This window comes from Oncorhynchus keta, unplaced genomic scaffold (genome assembly GCF_023373465.1).
Source record: "Oncorhynchus keta strain PuntledgeMale-10-30-2019 unplaced genomic scaffold, Oket_V2 Un_scaffold_29317_pilon_pilon, whole genome shotgun sequence".
NCBI lineage: Eukaryota > Metazoa > Chordata > Actinopteri > Salmoniformes > Salmonidae > Oncorhynchus > Oncorhynchus keta.
In genome coordinates, this window is record NW_026290904.1 from 275,001 (window position 1) to 299,563 (window position 24,563).

The 24,563-nt window shown below is 46.7% G+C and overlaps 1 protein-coding gene and 1 long non-coding RNA gene across 6 annotated transcripts in view; both read right to left on the minus strand.

Annotated features, from left to right (window-relative positions):
- ptpn12 (protein tyrosine phosphatase non-receptor type 12) overlaps positions 1–24,563 on the minus strand; it is a 93,876-nt gene that overhangs the window by 68,292 nt on the left and 1,021 nt on the right. The window lies entirely within an intron of this gene.
- On the minus strand, positions 3,385–4,545 carry LOC127928524 (uncharacterized). 2 transcript variants are annotated; one of them, XR_008131464.1, is made up of 3 exons: positions 4,142–4,545; positions 3,608–3,691; positions 3,385–3,525 (listed from the first exon to the last, which is right to left on the minus strand). It is a non-coding gene; the product is annotated as an uncharacterized LOC127928524 (long non-coding RNA). The 2 variants fall into 2 exon arrangements; XR_008131463.1 differs by having other exon boundaries at positions 3,776–4,545.

The following is a 24,563-nucleotide window of genomic DNA, read 5'->3' on the forward strand; positions in this document are numbered from 1 at the left end:
CAACAGGAAGTGGCAGTGTTGTTGTGAGAGAGAGCGCGTGAGGGCCAGCTTCCTGTGAGCTGCACTACCACTTTAATACTTCTGCCACACACACACTACCCCTCGTCCCCACTCACCCCCCTGAGCAGACTCTCACCCCCCTGAGCAGACTCTCACCCCCCTGAGCAGACTCTCACCCCCCTGAGCAGACTCTCACCCCCCTGAGCAGACTCTCACCCCCTGAGCAGACTGAGCAGACTCACCCCCCCTCGCCCCCTCTCACCCCTCTGAGCACCCCCCCTCGCCCCCTCTCCCCTGAGCAGACTGAGCAGACTCCCCTCAGCAGACTCACCCCCCCTCGCCCCCTCTCACCCCTCTGAGCAGACTCACCCTCCCTCGCCCCCTCTCACCCCCCTGAGCAGACTCACCCCTCTGAGCAGACTCACCCCCCCCCCCCTCTGAGCAACCCCCTCGCCCTCCCCCTGAGCAGACTCACCCCCTCGCCCCTCCTGAGCAGACTCACCCCCTCGCCCCCTCACCCCCTGAGCAGACTCACCCCCCTCACCCCCTGAGCCCCTCGAGCAGACAGACTCACCTCCCTCGGGTGATTCCCACCTCCCTCCCTCCGCGATTCCCACCTCAACGCTCCCTCTACCCCCCCCTCAACGCTCCTCTACCCCCCACCCTCAACCCCCACCCCCCCTCAACGCTCCTCTCTACCCCCCCACCCTCAACTCGCTCCCCTCTGCCCCACCTCCTCTCGCCATCTAATTTCCTCCCTCCACCTTCACAGTTCTAAATCCCCCTCTCCGCCCCAGAACAGGGCGAGGCGATATGGGGCGACGCCCTAAGGTGGGCCCACGTCCGACCCCCTCGGGGGCTGGGCCCACGTCCGACCCCCTCGGGGGCTGGGCCCACGTCCGACCCCCTCGGGGGCTGGGCCCACGTCCCCCTCCCTCGGGGGCTGGGCCCACGTCCCCCTCCCTCGGGGGCTGGGCCCACGTCCCCCTCCCTCGGGGGCTGGGCCCACGTCCCCCTCCCTCGGGGGCTGGGCCCACGTCCCCCTCCCTCGGGGGCTGGGCCCACGTCCCCCTCCCTCGGGGGCTGGGCCCACGTCCCCCTCCCTCGGGGGCTGGGCCCACGTCCCCCTCCCTCGGGGGCTGGGCCCACGTCCCCCTCCCTCGGGGGCTGGGCCCACGTCCCCCTCCCTCCGGGGCTGGGCCCCGTCCTACATTATATCTACACTATATCTATATTATATCTACACTATATCTATATTATATCTACACTATATCTACACTATATCTATATGATATCTACACTAAATCTATATTATATCTACACTATATCTATATTAAATCTACACGATATCTACACTATATCTATATTAAATCTACATGATATCTACACGATATCTACACTATATCTATTTGAATCGATGTGTAACTTTTAAAAAATAGATATTTCTGTATTATATATTTTTTGCTACTGTAGGTAGCGTAGCATAAGCTAGCGCTAGTCGGCTGTAGTAATTTACATCATATTGTTTGCTCTCCATCTTTACGAGCCAACATGTTCTCAGCACATGTATTTCCATCAGTAATGAAAACTCATTTTCTCATTCCCTCTCGTCTCTCTGCAGCAGACTGTGAACAATATGTTTCCAACATTAAAATCTCAGAATCTAATCGCAATACATACAGAATCATGAGAATCGCATTACAGATGGTACTGGCATCTAAATATTGTGTTAATATCATATCGTGAAGTCCCTGGCACCCCCACAACACATAAACCATGAGAGTATAGGCATGATCAAGTGGAAAGAAACTTCAATCTAGACTGTGGTGAGCAGGGCTGCATCTCTCTCCCCTTCCCCCCGATCTCTCTCCCCTTCCCCCCATCCACCCCCTCTTCTCCCCCTTCCCCCATCGCTCCCCCCTTTCCATCGCGCTCTCCCCCTTTCCCCCCATCGCTCCCCTCCCCCCATCGCTCCCCCTCGCTCCCCCCCATCGCTCTCCCCCATCGCAGCTTCTCTCAAGTCTCTCTTCCCCCTTGCTCCCCCTCTCATGCCTCCCTCCCTAAATACCCACCTCAGACAGAACAAGAGCAGGGTAACCTACTTTCCTTCTGACTAAATAAGTAACCACATACCAATATCGCCGTGTGTGTGCCTGTGTGTGTGCCTGTGTGTGTGCCTGTGTGTGTGTGCCTGCCTGTGTATGTGTGTGTGTGTGCCTGTGTGTATGCCTGTGTGTGTGCGTGTGTGCGTGTGTGTGTGTGTGTAAATCAGTAACTACTTGTGTTTCCCTTCTCCTGAATTATTCACAGCCATGTGGCTTTGTAGGTAGCACAGGCTGCTTTGGCTCAGCTCTGTGGTCTGATTGGTTATTTTTGTACATGTGCTGTTTGGCTCAGTTTTTTGATTGGTCGAGGCGATGTCTCTGTTCCGGTAGGAAGGCAGAGGTGGTTGGCAGCAGGGGCTATATGTTTCCATGGAAACTACAGAATTTGGGCAGGTAGCCAGGATGGGTGTGTGTGTGGGGGGAGGGGGGGGGGGGGGGGGGTTGGCACACATCCTGGGTCACCTTGATGCAAGTGGGCACATAAACACACACAGAGGCAGGCACACACTCAGGAACACACAGAGAGAAAAATAGGTCAGTCTCTCTGGCTCTCTACTTCAGCAACACATCAATATCTCACGTGACTAGCTACTATTCCAAAGACTGATCGTACCACAACCCAGACTGAAGTCCTCAGGCTGACAGACAGTCAGACAACAGCAGGGATTTAAACAACCACCACAAACTTACAACAGTCCAGGTCTATATGGGGTCTATATGGGGTCTATATGGGGTCTATATGGGGTCTATATGGGGTCTATATGGGGTCTATATGGGGCAGAAGTACATGTGTCAACACAAAAACATGGCGGAGGACATAATGTGGAATGTCTCTGTGCTTCCAGCTTTCAGAGAGAGACAATTTATTGTATTTTTATTTATTAATTAATTCTTTATTTAACTAGGTAAGTCAGTTAAGAACACATTTCTATTTACAATGACGGCCCACCCCAGCCAAACCCAAACCCGGACGACGTTGGGCTAATTGTGCGCCGCCCTTCTCCCAATCACGGCCGGTTGTGAAACAGCCTAGAATCGAACCAGGGTCTGTAGTGACACCTTTAGCACTGAGATACAGTGCAGCTGCACCATTCGGGAGCCCAACGACAGAGAGATGAGATGAAACGAACTTCAAGTGCAGTCTGCCCTTCCCCATCACTGACCCACAATACACTGGGGGAGAAGGGCTAAGCCCAGAAGCATTGGGCACTTTGCCACAAGGTCAACCCACGCACACACACACACACACACAACACACACAGACACACACAGACACACACACACACACACGTATGTGGTTACTTATCTAGTCAGGAGGAAAGAAGGTTACCCTGCTCTCTCTGTTGTGTTCCAGGGGAGTCTCAGTAACTACTAACACCTCTCTGTTGTGTTCCAGGGGAGTCTCAGTAACTACTAACACCTCTGTTGTGTTCCAGGGGAGTCTCAGTCAGGACGAACACCTCTCTGTTGTGTTCCAGGGGAGTCTCAGTCAGGACGAACACCTCTCTGTTGTGTTCCAGGGGAGTCTCAGTAACTACTAACACCTCTCTGTTGTGTTCCAGGGGAGTCTCAGTAACTACTAACACCTCTATGTTGTGTTCCAGGGGAGTCTCAGTAACTACTAACACCTCTCTGTTGTGTTCCAGGGGAGTCTCGGTAACTACTAACACCTCTCTGTTGTGTTCCAGGGGTGTCTCAGTAACTAATAACATCTCTCTGTTGTGTTCCAGGGGAGTCTCAGTAACTACTAACACCTCTCTGTTGTGTTCCAGTCTCAGTAACTACTAACATCTCTCTGTTGTGTTCCAGGTGAGTCTCCTTCAGGAGTAACACCTCTGTTGTGTTCCAGGGGTGTCTCAGTAACTAATAACATCTCTCTGTTGTGTTCCAGGGGAGTCTCAGTAACTACTAACACCTCTCTGTTGTGTTCCAGTCTCAGTAACTACTAACACCTCTCTGTTGTGTTCCAGGGGAGTCTCGGTAACTACTAACACCTCTCTGTTGTGTTCCAGGGGAGTCTCGGTAACTACTAACACCTCTCTGTTGTGTTCCAGGGGAGTCTCAGTAACTACTAACACCTCTCTGTTGTGTTCCAGGGGAGTCTCAGTAAGGACAAACACCTCTCTGTTGTGTTCCAGGGGAGTCTCAGTCAGGACAAACACCTCTCTGTTGTGTTCCAGGGGAGTCTCAGTCAGGACAAACACCCTGCTCTGGGGATACAGCAGTAGGAAGTAGTATGATGGAGGAGAGGACACCCACACAGACAGTCAGACAGATGGACTCGGTCAGGCAGCTTAATCCGAACTAACGCCTCTCAATCTGTCCTCCCATATGAACAGACAGTCACAACCCTGGCTGTACTCATATGATAACATGTCCCAGTCCTGTATCTGACTACATGATAACATGTCCCAGTCCTGTATCTGACAACATGATAACATGTCCCAGTCCTGTATCTGACAACATGATAACATGTCCCAGTCCTGTATCTGACTACATGATGACATGTCCCAGTCCTGTATCTGACTACATGATAACATGTCCCAGTCCTGTATCTGACTACATGATAACATGTCCCAGTCCTGTATCTGACTACATGATAACATGTCCCAGTCCTGTATCTGACTACATGATAACATGTCCCAGTCCTGTATCTGACAACATGATAACATGTCCCAGTCCCGTATCTGACAACATGATAACATGTCCCAGTCCTGTATCTGACAACATGATAACATGTCCCAGTCCTGTATCTGACTACATGATAACATGTCCCAGTCCTGTATCTGACTACATGATAACATGTCCCAGTCCTGTATCTGACTACATGATAACATGTCCCAGTCCTGTATCTGACAACATGATAACATGTCCCAGTCCTGTATCTGACAACATGATAACATGTCCCAGTCCTGTATCTGACAACATGATAACATGTCCCAGTCCTGTATCTGACAACATGATAACATGTCCCAGTCCTGTATCTGACAACATGTCCCAGTCCTGTATCTGACAACATGATAACATGTCCCAGTCCTGTATCTGACAACATGATAACATGTCCCAGTCCTGTATCTGACAACATGATAACATGTCCCAGTCCTGTATCTGACTACATGATAACATGTCCCAGTCCTGTATCTGACTACATGATGACATGTCCCAGTCCTGTATCTGACAACATGATAACATGTCCCAGTCCTGTATCTGACAACATGACAACATGTCCCAGTCCCGTATCTGACAACATGACGACATGTCCCAGTCCTGTATCTGACAACATGATAACATGTCCCAGTCCCGTATCTGACAACATGATAACATGTCCCAGTCCTGTATCTGACAACATGATAACATGTCCCAGTCCTGTATCTGACAACACAACGGCATGTCCCAGTCCTGTATCTGACTACATGATGACATGTCCCAGTCCTGTATCTGACTACATGATGACATGTCCCAGTCCTGTATCTGACTACATGATGACATGTCCCAGTCCTGTATCTGACTACATGACGACATGTCCCAGTCCTGTATCTGACTACATGATGACATGTCCCAGTCCTGTATCTGACTACATGATGACATGTCCCAGTCCTGTATCTGACTACATGATGACATGTCCCAGTCCTGTATCTGACAACATGATGACATGTCCCAGTCCTGTATCTGACAACATGATGACATGTCCCAGTCCTGTATCTGACAACATGATAACATGTCCCAGTCCTGTATCTGACTACATGATGACATGTCCCAGTCCTGTATCTGACAACATGATAACATGTCCCAGTCCTGTATCTGACTACATGATAACATGTCCCAGTCCTGTATCTGACTACATGATGACATGTCCCAGTCCTGTATCTGACAACATGATAACATGTCCCAGTCCTGTATCTGACTACATGATGACATGTCCCAGTCCTGTATCTGACTACATGATAACATGTCCCAGTCCTGTATCTGACAACATGATAACATGTCCCAGTCCTGTATCTGACAACATGATAACATGTCCCAGTCCTGTATCTGACAACATGATAACATGTCCCAGTCCTGTATCTGACTACATGATAACATGTCCCAGTCCTGTATCTGACTACATGATAACATGTCCCAGTCCTGTATCTGACAACATGATGACATGTCCCAGTCCTGTATCTGACTACATGATAACATGTCCCAGTCCTGTATCTGACTACATGATGACATGTCCCAGTCCTGTATCTGACAACATGATGACATGTCCCAGTCCTGTATCTGACTACATGATGACATGTCCCAGTCCTGTATCTGACAACATGATAACATGTCCCAGTCCTGTATCTGACAACATGATAACATGTCCCAGTCCTGTATCTGACAACATGATAACATGTCCCAGTCCTGTATCTGACTACATGATAACATGTCCCAGTCCTGTATCTGACAACATGATAACATGTCCCAGTCCTGTATCTGACAACATGATAACATGTCCCAGTCCTGTATCTGACAACATGATAACATGTCCCAGTCCTGTATCTGACTACATGATAACATGTCCCAGTCCTGTATCTGACTACATGACGACATGTCCCAGTCCTGTATCTGACAACATGATGACATGTCCCAGTCCTGTATCTGACAACATGATAACATGTCCCAGTCCTGTATCTGACTACATGATGACATGTCCCAGTCCTGTATCTGACAACATGATAACATGTCCCAGTCCTGTATCTGACAACATGATAACATGTCCCAGTCCTGTATCTGACAACATGATAACATGTCCCAGTCCTGTATCTGACAACATGATAACATGTCCCAGTCCTGTATCTGACAACATGATAACATGTCCCAGTCCTGTATCTGACAACATGATAACATGTCCCAGTCCTGTATCTGACAACATGATGACATGTCCCAGTCCTGTATCTGACTACATGATAACATGTCCCAGTCCTGTATCTGACAACATGATAACATGTCCCAGTCCTGTATCTGACAACATGACGACATGTCCCAGTCCTGTATCTGACAACATGATAACATGTCCCAGTCCTGTATCTGACAACATGATAACATGTCCCAGTCCTGTATCTGACAACATGATAACATGTCCCAGTCATACACTACCATTCAAAAGTTTGGGGTCACTCTGAAATTCCCTTGTTTTTTAAAGAAAAACACTTTTTTTTGTCCATTAAAATAACATCAAATTGATCAGAAATACAGTGTAGACATTGTTCATGTTGTAAAAGACTATTGTAGCTGGAAACGGCAGATTTTTAATGGAATATCTACATAGGCGTTTAGAGGCCCATTATCAGCAACCATCACTCCTGTGTTCCAACGGCACGTTGTGTTAGCTAATCCAAGTTTATCATTTTAAAAAGGCTAATTGATCATTAGAAAACCCTTTTGCAATTATGTCAGCACAGCTGAAAGCTGATTTAAAGAAGCAATAAAACTGGCCTTCTTTAGACTAGTTGAGTATCTGGAGCCTCAGCATTTGTGGGTTCGATTACAGGCTCAAGATGGCCAGAAATAAAGAACATTCTTCTCAAACTCGTCAGTCTATTCTTGTTCTGAGAAATGAAGGCTATTCCATGTTAGAAATTGCCAAGGAACTGAAGATCTCATACAATGCTGTGTACTACTCCTTTCACAGAACAGCACAAACTGGCTCTAGCCAGAATAGAAAGAGGATTGGGAGGCCCCGGTGCACAACTGAGCAAGAGGATAAGTACAGTAGAGTGTCTAGTTTGAGAAACAGACACCTCACAAGTCCTCAACTGGCAGCTTCAACGTCAACAGTGAAGAGGCGACTCCAGGATGCTGGCCTACTACTAAGTTCAATACATTGTTGAATTCCGTTTTAATGTCTGGATTCCGTGTTACCGTCCAGATTTTCCGTAACTCAGATGTTCGTCCTTCTGTAGCTCAGTTGGTAGAGCATGGCGCTTGTAACGCCAGGGTAGTGGGTTCGATTCCCGGGACCACCCATACGTAGAATGTATGCACACATGACTGTAAGTCGCTTTGGATAAAAGCGTCTGCTAAATGGCATATATTATTATTATTATTATTATTATTATTCAAGGGCCCTACATCTGCCTCTATACTAAGGTATATGGGGGAGTGTGTTTGACGGCTTGCACATCTGCCTCTATTGTCAACTTGTTCTCTGTCTCCACTTAATAGAAGTGTAATCAACTTTAGCATCATTATTAGAGGGGTTGTACTTCCAGGCAGTCACTGTAACTATATTTAGCAGCAGCAGAGCCACATTTGGGCTAATTGAGCCCTGCTGGTGAAGTCACCGCTATACAAGAAACAGAGGGGGAAGTGATGCGGACCTCCCCCTCCCTCCCAGTCTCCCCCCTGCAGTCCCTCCCTGGGTGCTCTCTCTCTCTCTCTGGGGTGAGTCAGGGTCCAGATGGGGAGACTTGTCTGATGGGGTTAAGATTGACTGAAACACCACTATGTTTGATCTCCATCCAGAGAGAAACGGAGAGAGTTCAGACCTACATGGAGTGTTGTACCTTTCCACCATCGTTTATTATCTTTATGTCAATAAAATCCAGTTACCTATTTTGATAGGACCCATGTCTGCATGGAGATGGGAGAATGTTGCCCCTTGCCTTCACATTCCGTGTCAACCTATTTCAGGCAGCGTCACATCCACTTCCTAGCTGACTTGGCCAAGTCTCCGGCTGACTATTGTTGTTGAGACTATTGTTGTCAGACAGTTTTTGATAGTCAGAGGACTTGGCAAGAGCATATAGATTCCAGGATAAGGCTTCCCCAGACATTCCCCAGTTGTATGAGACAGACCATTCTAGCGCAGGCTTCTATTCAGCAGAGTCCGATGAGGCCAGCAGGACGCTACGCTAACCTTCATCAGCTGTACCATCTAACAGAAACATAACAGCAGCATTAGGACAAACATAACGATGATGATTATTAACATTACCCCAGTCAGAACAGCTAACAGAGACATTACTGTACATTAGTCAGCGGGTTAGCCTAGTGCTAGCTACTGGGAGAGAACACAGTCAGCAGGTTAGCATCAGCAGGCTAGCCTAGTGCTAGCTACTGGGAGAGAACACAGTCAGAAGATTAGCATCAGCAGGCAAGCCTAGTGCTAGCTACTGGGAGAGAACACAGTCAGAAGATTAGCATCAGCAGGCTAGCCTAGTGCTAGCTACTGGGAGAGAACACAGTCAGAAGATTAGCATCAGCAGGCTAGCCTAGTGCTAGCTACTGGGAGAGAACAGTCAGCAGATTAGCATCAGCAGGTCTGAGTGAGTGAGTGAGTGAGTGAGTGAGTGAGTGAGTGAGTGAGTGAGTGAGTGAGTGAGTGAGTGAGTGAGTGAGTGAGTGAGTGAGTGAGTGAGTGTGAGAAAGAGCAAGAAAGTTTGTCATTCTACAATGTGTGACACTCCACATCTGTCATTAGGCCTGGGTGAGGTGTTGCTGTGCCCAGCAGGCCACAGTGTCATGCCTGGGTGAGGTGTTGCTGTGCCCAGCAGGCCACAGTGTCATGCCTGGGTGAGGTGTTGCTGTGCCCAGCAGGCCACAGTGTCATGCCTGGGTGAGGTGTTGCTGTGCCCAGCAGGCCACAGTGTCATGCCTAGGTGAGGTGTTGCTGTGCCCAGCAGGCCACAGTGTCATGCCTGGGTGAGGTGTTGCTGTGCCCAGCAGGCCACAGTGTCATGCCTGGGTGAGGTGTTGCTGTGCCCAGCAGGCCACAGTGTCATGCCTAGGTGAGGTGTTGCTGTGCCCAGCAGGCCACAGTGTCATGCCTGGGTGAGGTGTTGCTGTGCCCAGCAGGCCACAGTGTCATGCCTGGGTGAGGTGTTGCTGTGCCCAGCAGGCCACAGTGTCATGCCTGGGTGAGGTGTTGCTGTGCCCAGCAGGCCACAGTGTTGGGCCTGGGTGAGGTGCTGCTGTGCCCAGCAGGCCACAGTGAGAACATGCCGAGTGTGAAGTGATGACTGGAGACTCTCAGAACTCACACACATTGTACTACTGGAGTATAACCAACCCAGAGCTTGGAACATTTCTCTCCACACATCTGTTTCAATGGAAAATCACTGAGCTACAGCAGAACGTGTTTGAGTGACTGTGTAAGTGCGTTGGCCTAAGCCCACACAAGCCCACACACCACAGCAGTAAAAAAAGACTGTTCATCACTAGCTAAAATCTTGTTTCCCTAATCGCCCTAAAAACCTGGGAGGCGGAAACAGGGTAGAGCGAGAAGACCAATTACTGACGTCCCCATAGGTCCCCATCAACACGCACAGGGGCAGAGGAGGAAGTGCAGTGCTCTGCTTAATTATCCATCCTCCTCCTCCTCTCCAGCACAGCTCCCAGCAGCCCCGGGACCAGGAAGAAAACAGAACATACTCGGTAGAGGGAAAAAAAGAGATACTTTGTTCTGACTTGACATTATAGCCAAGATGACCTCCGTTAGATAACTATCCTAGTAGTCTCAGTAGTTACTGTCCTGAGTCAGGGTCTCTCCTTACATCAGCAAATCAGTAGGGGACCACGCCTCAGCCTGCTGGACAAGTGTGTGTGTGTGACAGATTTTCCACTGAGGTCTACAGTCACAAAGGCAGGTCTGTAGAGCTACTGTATACCACTTGGCAGAGTAGCAGGGGGCACAGGAAGGATGTGTGTGTGTGTGTGTGTGTGTGTGTGTGTGTGTGTGTGTGTGTGTGTGTGTGTGTGTGTGTGTGTGTGTGTGTGAGAACCTCAATCTGTGTGTGTGTGTTAGTGAAGGGTCGTTCACAGCGCTCAGTGCCAGCCAGGCCACAGGAAACACCTGTGGATGTACTGTAGTAGAGGGCGTTTTCTGGTGTGACGTGATATTCTGCCGTCCGACACCACTTCCTGTCTGGTCAGCTCCACAGCAAAGTGACTAGATTCTCAGCACCTCGTCACATGCCCTCTCACGACATACTATAGCACCAAGGTTTTCGTTAGCCAGTAACAGACGGATTTTGCCCCCCCACCCAAAATGTAAACGCTAATAAATGAAATTTGCACCGGCCAATTGTCCAGGAGAAGAAACAACGTCCCATAGCGAAATAAGGCCTTTTAGGTCATTCAGTGATGGAAATACCAGTTGATCACACCAGTCATACTATTTCACAACAAAGCCACCTTCACTCACGCTGCCAAACATACCCTTGTAAAACTGACCATCCTACCGATCCTCGACTTCGGCCATGTCATTTACAAAATAGCCTCCAGCCCTCGACTCAATAAATTGGATGCGGTCTATCACAGTGCCATCTGTTTTGTCATCAAAGCCCCATATACTACCCACCACTGTGACCTGTACGCTCTCGTTGGCTGGCCCTCGCTTCATACTTGTCGCCAAACCCACTGGCTCCAGGTCATCTACAAGACCCTGCTAGGTAAAGTCCCCCCTTATCTCAGCTCGCTGGTCACCTGTAGCACGCGCTCCAGCAGGTATATCTCTCTGGTCACCCCCAAAACCAATTCTTCCTTTGGCCGCCTCTCCTTCCAGTTCTCTGCTGCCAATGACTAGAACGAACTACAAAAATCTCTGAAACTGGAAACACTTCTCCCTCACTAGCTTTAAGCACCAACTGTCAGAGAAGCTCAAAGATTACTGCACCTGTACATAGCCCATCTATAATTTAGCCCAAACAACTAACTCTCCCCCTACTGTATTTATTTATTTATTTTGCTCCTTTGCACCCCATTATTTCTCTACTTTGCACATTCTTCCACTGCAAATCAATCATTCCAGTGTTTTACTTGCTATATTGTATTAACTTCACCACCATGGCCTAGTTATTGCCTTTACCTCCCTTATCTCACCTCATTTGCTCACATTCTATATAGACTTATATTTCTACTGTATTATTGACTGTATGTTTGTTTTACTCCATGTGTTGTTGTGTGTCGAACTGCTTTGCTTTATCTTGGCACGGTCGCAACTGTAAATGAGAACTTGCTCTCAACTTAAGTACCTGGTTAAATAAAGGTGAAATCATTTGTTTTTTAATTTTTTAATGACAAAGTGAAAACAGATTTTTAGAAATGTTTGCAAATGTCTTAAAAATATATATATTTTTTAAGTATTCTGCCCCTTTGCTATGAAACTGGAAACTGACTTGAGGTGCATCCTGTTTCCATTTATCATCCTTGAGATGTTTCTACAACTTTTGAATTTCATTTGACTGGCCTTGATTTGGAAAGGCACACACCTGCCTAGAAGGTCCCACAGTTGACAGTACATGTCAGAGCAAAAACCAAGTCATGAGGTGGAAGGACTTGACTGTTGAACTCCGAGACAATATTGTTTCTAGACACAAATCTGGGGAAGAGAACCAAAAAATGTCTGCAGCAGGTTGCCAAGAACACAGTGGCCTCCATCATTATTAAATGGAAGAAGTTTGGAACCACCAAGACTCTTCCTAGAGCTGGCTGCACGGCCAAACTCAGCAATTGGCAGGAGAAGGGCATTGGTCCGGGAGGTGACCAAGAACCCGATGGTCACTGACAAGAGCGCCAGAGCTCCTCTGTGGAGATGGGAGAACTTTCCAGAAGGACAACCATCTCTGTAGCACTCCACCAAATCAGGCCTTTATGGTAGAGTGGCCAGACAGAAACCACTCCTCAGTGAAAGGCACATGACAACCCACTTGGAGTTTGCCAAAAGGCTCCTAAAGGAGTCTCAGACCATGAGAAACAAGATTCTCTGGTCTGATGAAACCAAGATTCAACTCTTTGGCCTGAATGCCACGTCTGGAGGAAACCTGGCACAATCTCTACAGTGAATCATGCTGTGGGGATGTTTTTCAGCGGCAGGGACTGGGAGACTTGTCAGGATCTAGGGAAAGATGAACAGAGCAAAGTACAGAGAGATCCTTGATGAAAACCTGCTCCAAATCGCTCAGGACCTCAGACTGGGGCGAAGGTTTTACCATCCAACAGGACAACGAGCCTAAGCACGCAAAGACTGAATGTCCTTGAGTGGCCCAGCCAGAACCCGGACTTAAACCCGATCGAACATTTATGGAGAAACCTGAAAATAGTTATGTAAATATATTTTTTATTTTTATAAATTTGCAAAAATGTATAAAAACGTGTTTTTGCTTTGCCATTAGGGTGTATTGTGTGTAGATTGATAAGGAAGGAAAAAAACTATTGAATCCATTTTAGAATAAGGCTGTAACGTTCCAAAATGTGGAAAAAGTCAAGGGGCCTCAATACTTTCCGAATGCATTGTACACATGCTTAGACCTACACAGCAACCTACATCGGCATTCTGGCACACACATTCCTACTTCCTTTCACATACACCGTCTCACTCAAGCATGCACAAACACACATATCACCCCACACACACCCCCACATGCATATCCTCCTTTTTACGTGTGTCGTTTCTGCAAATATATACCCAACCCCTCTTTACACTGCTGCTACTCTCTGTTCATCATATCATACATGCATAGTCACTTTAACCATATCTACATGTACATACTACCTCAATCAGCCTGACTAACCGGTGCCTGTACACAGCCTCTACCGTACACAGCCTCTACCGTACACAGCCTCTACCGTACACAGCCTCTACCGTACACAGCCTCTACTGTTATTTTTCACTGTTTTATTTCTTTACTTACCTATTGTTCACCTAATACCTTTTCTGCACTACTGGTTAGAGCCTGTAAGTAAGTATTTCACTGTAAGGTCTACTACACCTGTTGTGGTTGGCGCACGTGACAAATCGACTTTGATTTGATGTTGACAGGAGTGCGTTTCTGCATGTTGACAGGAGTGCGTTTCTGCATGTTGACAGGAGTGCGTTTCTGCATGTTGACAGGAGTGCGTTTCTGCATGTTGACAGGAGTGCGTTTCTGCATGTGGACAGGAGTGCGTTTCTGCATGTTGACAGGAGTGCGTTTCTGCATGTTGACAGGAGTGCGTTTCTGCATGTTGACAGGAGTGCGTTTCTGCATGTGGACAGGAGTGCGTTTCTGCATGTTGACAGGAGTGCGTTTCTGCATGTTGACAGGAGTGCGTTTCTGCATGTTGACAGGAGTGCGTTTCTGCATGTGGACAGGAGTGCGTTTCTGCATGTGGACAGGAGTGCGTTTCTGCATGTTGACGGGAGTGCGTTTCTGCATGTTGACAGGAGTGCGTTTCTGCATGTTGACAGGAGTGCGTTTCTGCATGTTGACGGGAGTGCGTTTCTGCATGTTGACGGGAGTGCGTTTCTGCATGTTGACGGGAGTGCGTTTCTGCATGTTGACGGGAGTGCGTTTCTGCATGTTGACAGGAGTGCGTTTCTGCATGTTGACGGGAGTGCGTTTCTGCATGTTGACGGGAGTGCGTTTCTGCATGTTGACAGGAGTGCGTTTCTGCATGTTGACAGGAGTGCGTTTCTGCATGTTGACAGGAGTGCGTTTCTACAAAGGTAAGCAGGTTTTGACAGGAGAGAAGGGGTGAATAGGAGAGATTAAGTTAAACACCTGACAAAAATACACTAAACTCCTGGATAAAGGATTTAGATTGGAATAAGGGAAGCATTGTTCCAGAACCATCCTGTTGAATCCTACGTCTCCCTGGACTTCCTGCTTTCACCCTCTACCTACATATACATATTACCTCACTCAAACCCCCCAACTACCTCATACCCCAGGACACTGACTCGTTCCCAGGACTCTTTGCATATAGCCTCATTGTTATTTCATCTGGATCGATTTGTTAATTTTCATACTTTAAGCACATTGTTGGGAAAGGGCTCCTAAGTAAGCATTTCACGGTAAAGTCTACATTTGTTGTATTCAGCATTTCACGGTAAAGTCTACACTTGTTGTATTCAGCATTTCACGGTAAAGTCTACACTTGTTGTATACAGCATTTCACAGTAAAGTCTACACTTGTTGTATACAGCATTTCACGGTAAAGTCTACACTTGTTGTATACAGCATTTCACGGTAAAGTCTACACTTGTTGTATACAGCATTTCACAGTAAAGTCTACACTTGTTGTATACAGCATTTCACGGTAAAGTCTACACTTGTTGTATACAGCATTTCACAGTAAAGTCTACACTTGTTGTATACAGCGTTTCACGGTAAAGTCTACACTTGTTGTATTCAGCATTTCACGGTAAAGTCTACACTTGTTGTATACAGCATTTCACGGTAAAGTCTACACTTGTTGTATTCAGCAGTTCACGGTAAAGTCTACACTTGTTGTATACAGCATTTCACGGTAAAGTCTACACTTGTTGTATTCAGCATTTCACGGTAAAGTCTACACTTGTTGTATTCAGCATTTCACGGTAAAGTCTACACTTGTTGTATACAGCGCATGTGGCAAATACAATTTGATTTGACTATTAAATCACACTGTTGACTGAAAAAGTATAACGTCCCTGAAGTTCTTCTGTGTGTCTGTGTCTGTCTGTGTGTCTGTGTCTGTGTCTGTCTGTCTGTCTGTCTGTCTGTCTGTCTGTCTGTCTGTCTGTCTGTCTGTCTGTCTGTCTGTCTGTCTGTCTGTGTGTCTGTGTGTCTGTGTGTCTGTGTGTCTGTGTGTCTGTGTGTCTGTGTGTCTGTGTCTGTGTCAGTAGAAGGGCCATCGCAGCAGGAGGTGAGGCCAGAAGCATGCATGACCTCTATGCTCCAGGAATGTACTGCAAGAGGCAACATAAAACGAAGGAATGTTGTTGGTGTGTTAGTAAGAAAAAGACACGCAGGGCAAAGTGTTCCATTATTGAGCCAGCAGACAAGAGCAGAGAGCAGAGAGCACACCACTCAACTACAGGCCTGGTTACAGACAGACTTAACACACACACACACACACACACACACACACAGTTTGAACACACTTACTCATTCAAGGGTTTTTCTTAATTTGTACTATTTTCTACATTGTAGTATAATACTGAAGACATCAACACTATGAAATAACACATATGGAATCATTAAGTAACTTTTAAAAAAGTGTAGAACAAATCAAAGTATATCTGAGATTCTTCAAAGACGCCACCATTTGCCTTGATGACCTCTTTGCACACTATTGGCATTCTCTCAACCAGCTTTGTGAGGTAATCACCTGGAATGCACTTCAATTAACAGGTGTGCCTTGTTAAACGTTAATTTGTGGCATTTCTTTCCTTCTTAATGCGTTTGAGCCAATCAGTTGTTTTGTGACATGGTAGGGGTGGTTTACAGAAGATCGCCCTATTTGGTGAAATACCCAAGTACATATTATGTCAAGAACAGCTCAAATATGCAAAGAGAAATGACAGTCCATCATTACTTGAAGACATGAAGGTTGGTGAATACAGATTGTTTTGGGTTACTACATGATTCCATGCAGGTTATTTCATAGTTATGATGTCGTCACTGGTATTCTACAATGTAGAACAGAGTCAAAAATAAAGAAAACCCTGGAATGAGTAGGTGTCCAAACTTTTGACTGGTACTGTGTGTGTGTGTGTGTATAAATAAATGTGAGTGAGATACATACAGAGAAGAGGTAAGAAGAGTTACACAGGCTAGGCTATCATTGACAGGGGTTAGAATGGTCACGTGACAGTGGACTGGAGGGGCAACACTATGAGGAAAGGGAACCTTCAGCAGACAGACTTTATAGCTTCCTCTCTAAGCTGGGACCAGCTAGTGTGAGGAGTCCACAGTGGACTGGAGGGGCAACACTATGAGGAAAGGGAACCTTCAGCAGACAGACTTTATAGCTTCCTCTCTAAGCTGGGACCAGCTAGTGTGAGGAGTCCACAGTGGACTGGAGGGGCAACACTATGAGGAAAGGGAACCTTCAGCAGACAGACTTTATAGCTTCCTCTCTAAGCTGGGACCAGCTAGTGTGAGGAGTCCACAGTGGACTGAACAGAAATGAGGAATGAGCAGCACAGGAAAAGAGGATGAATGTGTGTCAACATTTTCTCAGGGGGGGGGGGATTTTTCAGACCAAACACAGGAAGTTAGAGTCACACAGACCAGAGCGGTGCAGGGGCTTTATCCTCTCTTCTCTCCTTCCCTCTCCCTGTAGCCTGGCTTGACTGCAGTGCCAACCTAAAAACACTCAGACTCAGGTCTATACAGTAGAATATAGTTAAATATACCATCTAAATATCCACTCAGTCAGGTCTGTACAGTAGAATATAGCTAAATATCCACTCAGACAGGTCTATACAGTAGAATATAGCTAAATATCCACTCAGTCAGGTCTATACAGTAGAATATAGCTAAATATCCACTCAGTCAGGTCTATACAGTAGAATATAGCTAAATATCCACTCAGTCAGGTCTATACAGTAGAATATAGGTAAATATCCACTCAGTCAGGTCTATACAGTAGAATATAGGTAAATATCCACTCAGTCAGGTCTATTCAGTAGAATATAGGTAAATATCCACTCAGTCAGGTCTATTCAGTAGAATATAGGTAAATATCCACTCAGTCAGGTCTATTCAGTAGAATATAGGTAAATATCCACTCAGTCAGTATAGGAGGGAAACAGAGTGAGGAGGAAAGGGAGCAGCAGTGTGCAGTCCTAGACTCTCCTGGACTGACAGTCGGACAGACAGACACACAGACAGACAAAGCCCCAGGCAATAAACACATACACTCTAACACACAGCATCAGTAGGTGTGCTATTCTGTTTGAGAAGAAATGAATGAACTCATGAGAGGACACACTGGCCCAGAAATCAAAACAGTGCTAAAAAGAACAGGAGGAAGAGGGTGCTGGAGGTCCCACAGACCGTCTCTAATGGCCTGGTCCCCTCTATCTCCTTCCCTCCATCTCCCTCATTCCCTTGTCAAATAGATGACCCGCACTGTACTCTGTCCCCAGACTAGGTCAACAAACATCCAAACAGACCTCAGCCTAGTCACCCATTAATCTATTAATACACTTTAGTGAATCAGTTCACATTGCTCCATGTCAGACTCTCTCTGATCACGAGGAAACACAGAGCAGCACAGGGCAAGTGGTCAGACAGACAGAGAAGCATTACAGCATCACTTCCTGGGGATTAGAATCCATGCAGCTCCAACAGGCTCTGGGACGGTTCTAACTTTATGGGTCAGCTTTGATCCCACTAAAGCTTCCAACGACACGCTGTGACGTTCACACACACACACTGAAATCTAATCACTCGCACAGCGGAAATACCATAAAACTTCAATTCAAACGCAGTCTCAAATAGCCACCTGTCCCTTTTAATAGCCGGGTATCTGCACACATTTCAGCAAATAAACACCTGTTGTTTCCAGAGGGGGTATCCTACGAAGCTTCATCTACCCTGGGTCTTCTAAAGCTCACCAGCTTCAGTTAGCTTCACATTCCAGCTTCACATTCCAGCATTCCAGGCTTCATCAGTACCACGACAGTGGGTATTCATCCACCTGCTGCGAACTCTAGCAGGCATATAAACACAACTCTTCATTGAAACAATACTGGACCATCAATCCACAGTCGAGTCAGTCACATTTTCATTTGTGCCAAAATCCAAATGAAAGAAAAGTTAACTTGCAGAGTCAGCAGGTTATGGTGTGAAATAGGCTTTTAGAAGTTCCATATTGATTTGATTACATATCGTTAATGCTGCTTTTGGTTTGCTTATCAATGCACAAGCAACTTTTCCCCCACTCCTTATTGATATACAAGATACACTGAGTGTACAAAACATTAACAACTATTTCCATGATAGACTGACCAGGTGAATCCAGGTGAAAGATATGATCCCTTATTGATGTCACTTGTTAAATCCACTTAAATCCGTGTAGATGGAGGGGAGGAGACAGTTTAAAGAAGGATTAAGCTTTGAGAAAATTGAGACATTAATTGTGTATGTGTGCCATTCAGAGGGTGAATGGGTAAGACAAAATATTTAAGTCCCTTTAAACCGGGGTACCGGTTTGTGTCAAGAACTGCAACGCTGCTGGGTTTTTCACACTCAACCGTTTCCTGTGTGTATCAAGAATGGTCCACCACCCAAAGAAGCATCCAGCCAACTTAACACAACTGTAGGAAGCATTGGAGTCAACATGGGCCAGAACTCTTTCGACACCTTGTAGAGTCCATGATCCAATGAACTGAGGCGGTTCTGAGGGCAAAAGGGGGTGCAACTAAATATTAGGACGGTCTTAATGTTTGGTCTACTCCGTGTATACAGTCACTGTGTTTGACATGGTCTGCTCAACTACCGACCGGATCTCACTTCAGGAGTCGTCCAGAGGGGATAAACATCTACGAGAGAAGGGAAAGTAAACTGAACTAAAATATAAAAACGCATCATGCAACAATTTCAAAGATTTTACTGAGTTACAGTTCATTTATGGAAATCAGTCAATTGAAATAAATTCATTAGGCCCTAATCTATGGATTTCACATGACTGGGCAGGGGTGCAGCCATAGGTGGGCCTCGGAGGACCACCCACTGGGGAGCCAGGCCCAGCCTATCAGAATTAGTTTTTCCCCCACAAAAGGGCTTTATTACAGACTCATTAGCACCCCCCCCCCACCCCCCCAGAAGATCCAACAGGTGAAGAAGCCGGATGTGGAGGTCCTGGGCTGGCTTGGTTACACGTGGTCTGCGGTTGTGAGGCCGGCTGGACGTACTGCCAAAGTCTATACACCGAAGCTGGAGGCAGCTTATGGTAGAGAAATTAACATCCAATTATCTGGCAACAGCTCTGGTGGACATTCCTGCAGTCAACACGCTAACTGAAAACTTTAAAACATCTGTGGCATTGTGTTGTGTGACAAAACTGCACATTTTAAAGAGGCCTTTTATTGTCCCCAGCACAAGGTGCACCTGTGTAATGAGCATGCTGTTTCATCAGCTTCTTGATATGCCACACCAGTCAGGTGGATGGATTATCTCGGCAAAGGAGACAACCAACAGGGATGTAAACACATTTGTGCAAAACAAATTAGATGAATAAGCTTGTGTGTGTGTGGAATATTAGTCACTAAGGCTGTTCATGTAGTCACTAAGGCTGTTCATGTAGTCACTAAGGCTGTTCATGTAGTCACTAAGGCTGTTCATGTAGTCACTAAGGCTGTTCATGTAGTCACTACCATAATCTCAGTCAATAGTGAGTATCACAGAGGAAGAATCCTCACACATACTCTCTGGCGTGCACAGCGACCCCAGACACACCTTCTCTGAAGGTCATATTCATGGATTTGTATGCGAGGCTCAGCAGGGCTGAGCAGGCGTCAGATTATCATGGCAGTGGTGATGCATTACCTCCAGCAGGACAGTCTTCCTGTCATCACTCATGTGTTTACACTGCACACCTACGCCTCACATGGGGACAGAAATTACACTACGCACAGAGAGAATACACTACGCACAGAGAGAATACACTACGCACAGAGAGAATACACTACGCACAGAGAGAATACACTACGCACAGAGAGAATACACTACGCACAGAGAGAATACACTACGCACAGAGAGAATACACTACGCACAGAGAGAATACACTACGCACAGAGAGAATACACTACGCACAGAGAGAATACACTACGCACAGAGAGAATACACTACGGACAGAGAGAATACACTACGCACAGAGAGAATACACTACGCGCAGAGAGAATACACTACGCGCAGAGAGAATACACTACGCGCAGAGAGAATACACTACGCACAGAGAGAATACACTACGCACAGAGAGAATACACTACGCACAGAGAGAATACACTACGCACAGAGAGAATACACTACGCACAGAGAGAATACACTACGCACAGAGAGAATACAAAACTAAACCTAGGGCCATTTCGGAACTGGTCCAACTCTTTAGACTTCTTCTTGGAGGCCCAACATAACAATCCTTGTCCCAAAAGACAGACAACGCCAGGGACATAGTGAATGATGTCCCGACCGACAGACAGCGCCAGGGACATAGTGAATGATGTCACAACAGACAGACAACGCCAGGGACATAGTGAATGATGTCACAACCGTGACCACAAAAAACGCAATACCTGGTGAACCGTTACACCCATAGTGTGTACATATGTGTGCTGGGATAGCAGCTCTCCTCCCCTGTCATCTCCACCTCATCAAGCTGATTACCCAGGAGCACATCAAAGACAGCTAACTGTAGCACATCGCTATGCTAACTAGCCAGCTTCCTATATCCATGGTGACTGGGGGCTTACTTAGCATGCAGACATGGAAGAGGACGTGGAGGAGAGCTGTAATACAGAGAGGGAGGAGGGGAAATATGGGGCTCTCCGTGCGGGGGAAATATGGGGCTCTCCGTGCGGGGGAAATATGGGGCTCTCCGTGCGGGGGAAATATGGGGCTCTCCGTGCAGGGGAAATATGGGGCTCTCCGTGCAGGGGAAATATGGGGCTCTCCGTGCAGGGGAAATATGGGGCTCTCCGTGCAGGGGAAATATGGGGCTCTCCGTGCAGGGGAAATATGGGGCTCTCCGTGCAGGGGAAATATGGGGCTCTCCGTGCAGGGGAAATATGGGGCTCTCCGTGCAGGGGAAATATGGGGCTCTCCGTGCAGGGGAAATATGGGGCTCTCCGTGCAGGGGAAATATGGGGCTCTATACCGTTGTGTAACAGGGGAGCTTCCTCCCTGCTCAGCTCTGCATGTGTGATGATAGGAACTTGACAAATATGTGGGGTAGGATGCAAGAGCTCCTGAATCATGTGCTAAGTGCTGGAGTCACCGGAATGCAATCTCTCACACACAGTAGCTAGCTAGCCAGTCTACTTCTCAAAGATGCCAACCTCTGCAGTTGCTCAACTGCAGCCTGTTTTTCAGGAGTTCCTCAAAAATAAAGCTCAATCCATCTGTCTGCATGTTAGTGTACACAAACACACAAAGAAAAACACATCTACTCAGATTAACAAGAGCATCATTAGCCTGCTCCCTGTAACTAATCCACTGAAAAGGGGCCTTCCTTCCCAAGCCTTAAATGCCTTCCGCTCAGCATGACATTTCCCTTTAAAACTGACTCACAGGGCTATGAACATAGTGATTCATATCACACTTAAACCTTCCAGAGACAGGGCTTTATTAGTTGGTATAGCCTCTTGTCTAGTTGGTATAGCCTCTTGTCTAGTTGGTATAGCCTCTTGTCTAGTTGGTATAGCCTCTTGTCTAGTTGGTATAGCCTCTTGTCTAGCTCTACACTGGTTTAATGGTAGTAGATGTCAGGGAACTCTTGTCACTGCAGCAGATGTGGGTAGGTAGGCAGGCAGGTCTATGTTCTTGAGTGTCTCTCTGGCAGAGACTCAGTCATGTGGCCTCGGTGTCAAGACCACATCAAGGGGCCTTGGTCTCTCGGTCACACGGGTCGGGTCTGGGTGTGAATAATATATTGGGATGTTTTTGTTTTTTTACCTTTATTTAACTGCCTGTTCAGGAGCAGAACGACAGATTGGTACCTTGTCAGCTCGGGGGTTTGAACTTGCAACCTTCTGGCTACTAGTCCAACGCTCTAACCACTAAGCTACCCTGCCGCTCTAACCACCAGGCTACCCTGCCGCCCCTATAATGTGATCCTGATCTCAACCCTCTGTCCATCATAATGCCAAAGCCAGTATCTCCCTTCCATATCCCCATCCACTCTCTGTTGGCAGTGGTGTCAAGGTTGTCAGATCAGATAACACAATGACACACTTAGCCTCAGAAATGGCCTCATATTGTGATGAACAACAGCTCTAGCACTGGATGTCATCTTTACACGAATGGCAACCCAGAACCTCTCCTTCCTGCCCCCTGGCTATGACAGACAGAGCTCACTCAGGTTCATTTTGATTGGCCAGAAGATATAGCCCAGGCTGAGCTACATTCACATACCCCAGGCGAGCACTATAACATAAAAGGGGCTCAGTTAGCCTCCCTAGCCTACATTCTTCTTAGTGCTTGCTAAGATCAATCAATGCTAACCGACATTGAACATGACAGTCTCACAAAGAAACATTGTTACTGTTGCGGCCATGTCCAGACACCCATGCTTTCCAGTGTGTGCTGGTGTCTTAAAATCACCTCTGCTTTCAGAGAGGCTAGTGGCAGTTAAATACAGTAGTAGGTATGTCATGTGTAATTGGGCCCTGCAGCCACCCCTCCAACTTACCCTAGGGTGTACCCGAAATGGCATCCTATTCCCTACATACTAGTCCCCTACTGCTCATCATAACCCTATAGGCCCTGGCCAAAAGTTGTGCACTACCAACCCACTGTCAAGCGCCTCAGGCTTAGAAAAAGTGTAAACCACTGTTGGTATTCATTTGCATGTGGTGGATAACTGTGGTATTCTGCTATTCAGACACATTAACATGTCAATACTGTACAGGCCTCTGTCACACAGGGTATTGGATTTTTAGTTGTTGCCAATACAATCAGTCATTGGGTGATAAGTTAGTAACATCTCGTCGTGTCATAGAACAGGGCCAAGGCTAGGGGAGAATTTAGAAGTGACTGAGTGGACAAAAGCACCAAAATATTCCAGGTAAAATAGGTAACATGTTGAGGGTGGGGGTCATATGTCAGCCAGCCTAAACTAAAAATCATTAACCTTTCTAGTGATGCAGTCTGACAAGATGTTAGCATTACTATTTTAAATTGGAGGACTGTAAATTAAAAAAGTTATAAACAACCTTGAGCATGTGTAGTAACTATATGCAGTTACAAATCGGGACAAAGGTGGAGCATGTCGTGCTATAAACCAGGGAACCCAAACTCGGTCCTGGGTGCACGTTTTGGTCATCAAGTTTGATTATTTGAATCAGCTGTGTAGTGCTAGGGCAAAAACCCAAAACTTGCACCCAGAAGGGGGGGCCCAGGGACAGAGTTTGGGAAGTACTGCTATAAACCACTTCCTTTCACAATGCTAATTTCGCACTGCCCCTGGTCCTTGCGCAACATCCGTCAACTCCCTATTTCAGACCCCACCGACATAGCTGGCTGGGACAGGCCAGACAGAACACCACACACCAACCTGTTTTCTGGTCAACACTAAATCCTCGCAGATCATTGATACGAATACAGATTGATTATGTCTGCTATGTAACATCAGGAATATTATGTGAAGAATGCAATATCAATATATTGAGATAAACACGAAGTCGGATGTCATGGACAAAGAAGTAGCTAGGGAGTGGGACTGGGGAAAAGTTAGCCAGTTAGCCACCCAGTTAGACATGTCTGGTATGCATGCACGCATTCCAGTTTGTATTTCTGATAAATAAGGTAGTCTATGTATAAAGGGTTTTGTATTTCCATTGAATACAGCAATCTACCAAGCAAATAATTTGCTGCTATTAATAAGATGAAAAGCACGAAAGCCAGCTCGGCTCATGCTAGCTAGCTAGCCTACTGTCAATGGTGGGAAGTTGACAAAGCTTTCTGGTCTTAATCGATGTCTGCCAATGAAACCGTCAATATTCAAAACAGCGAGCAAACA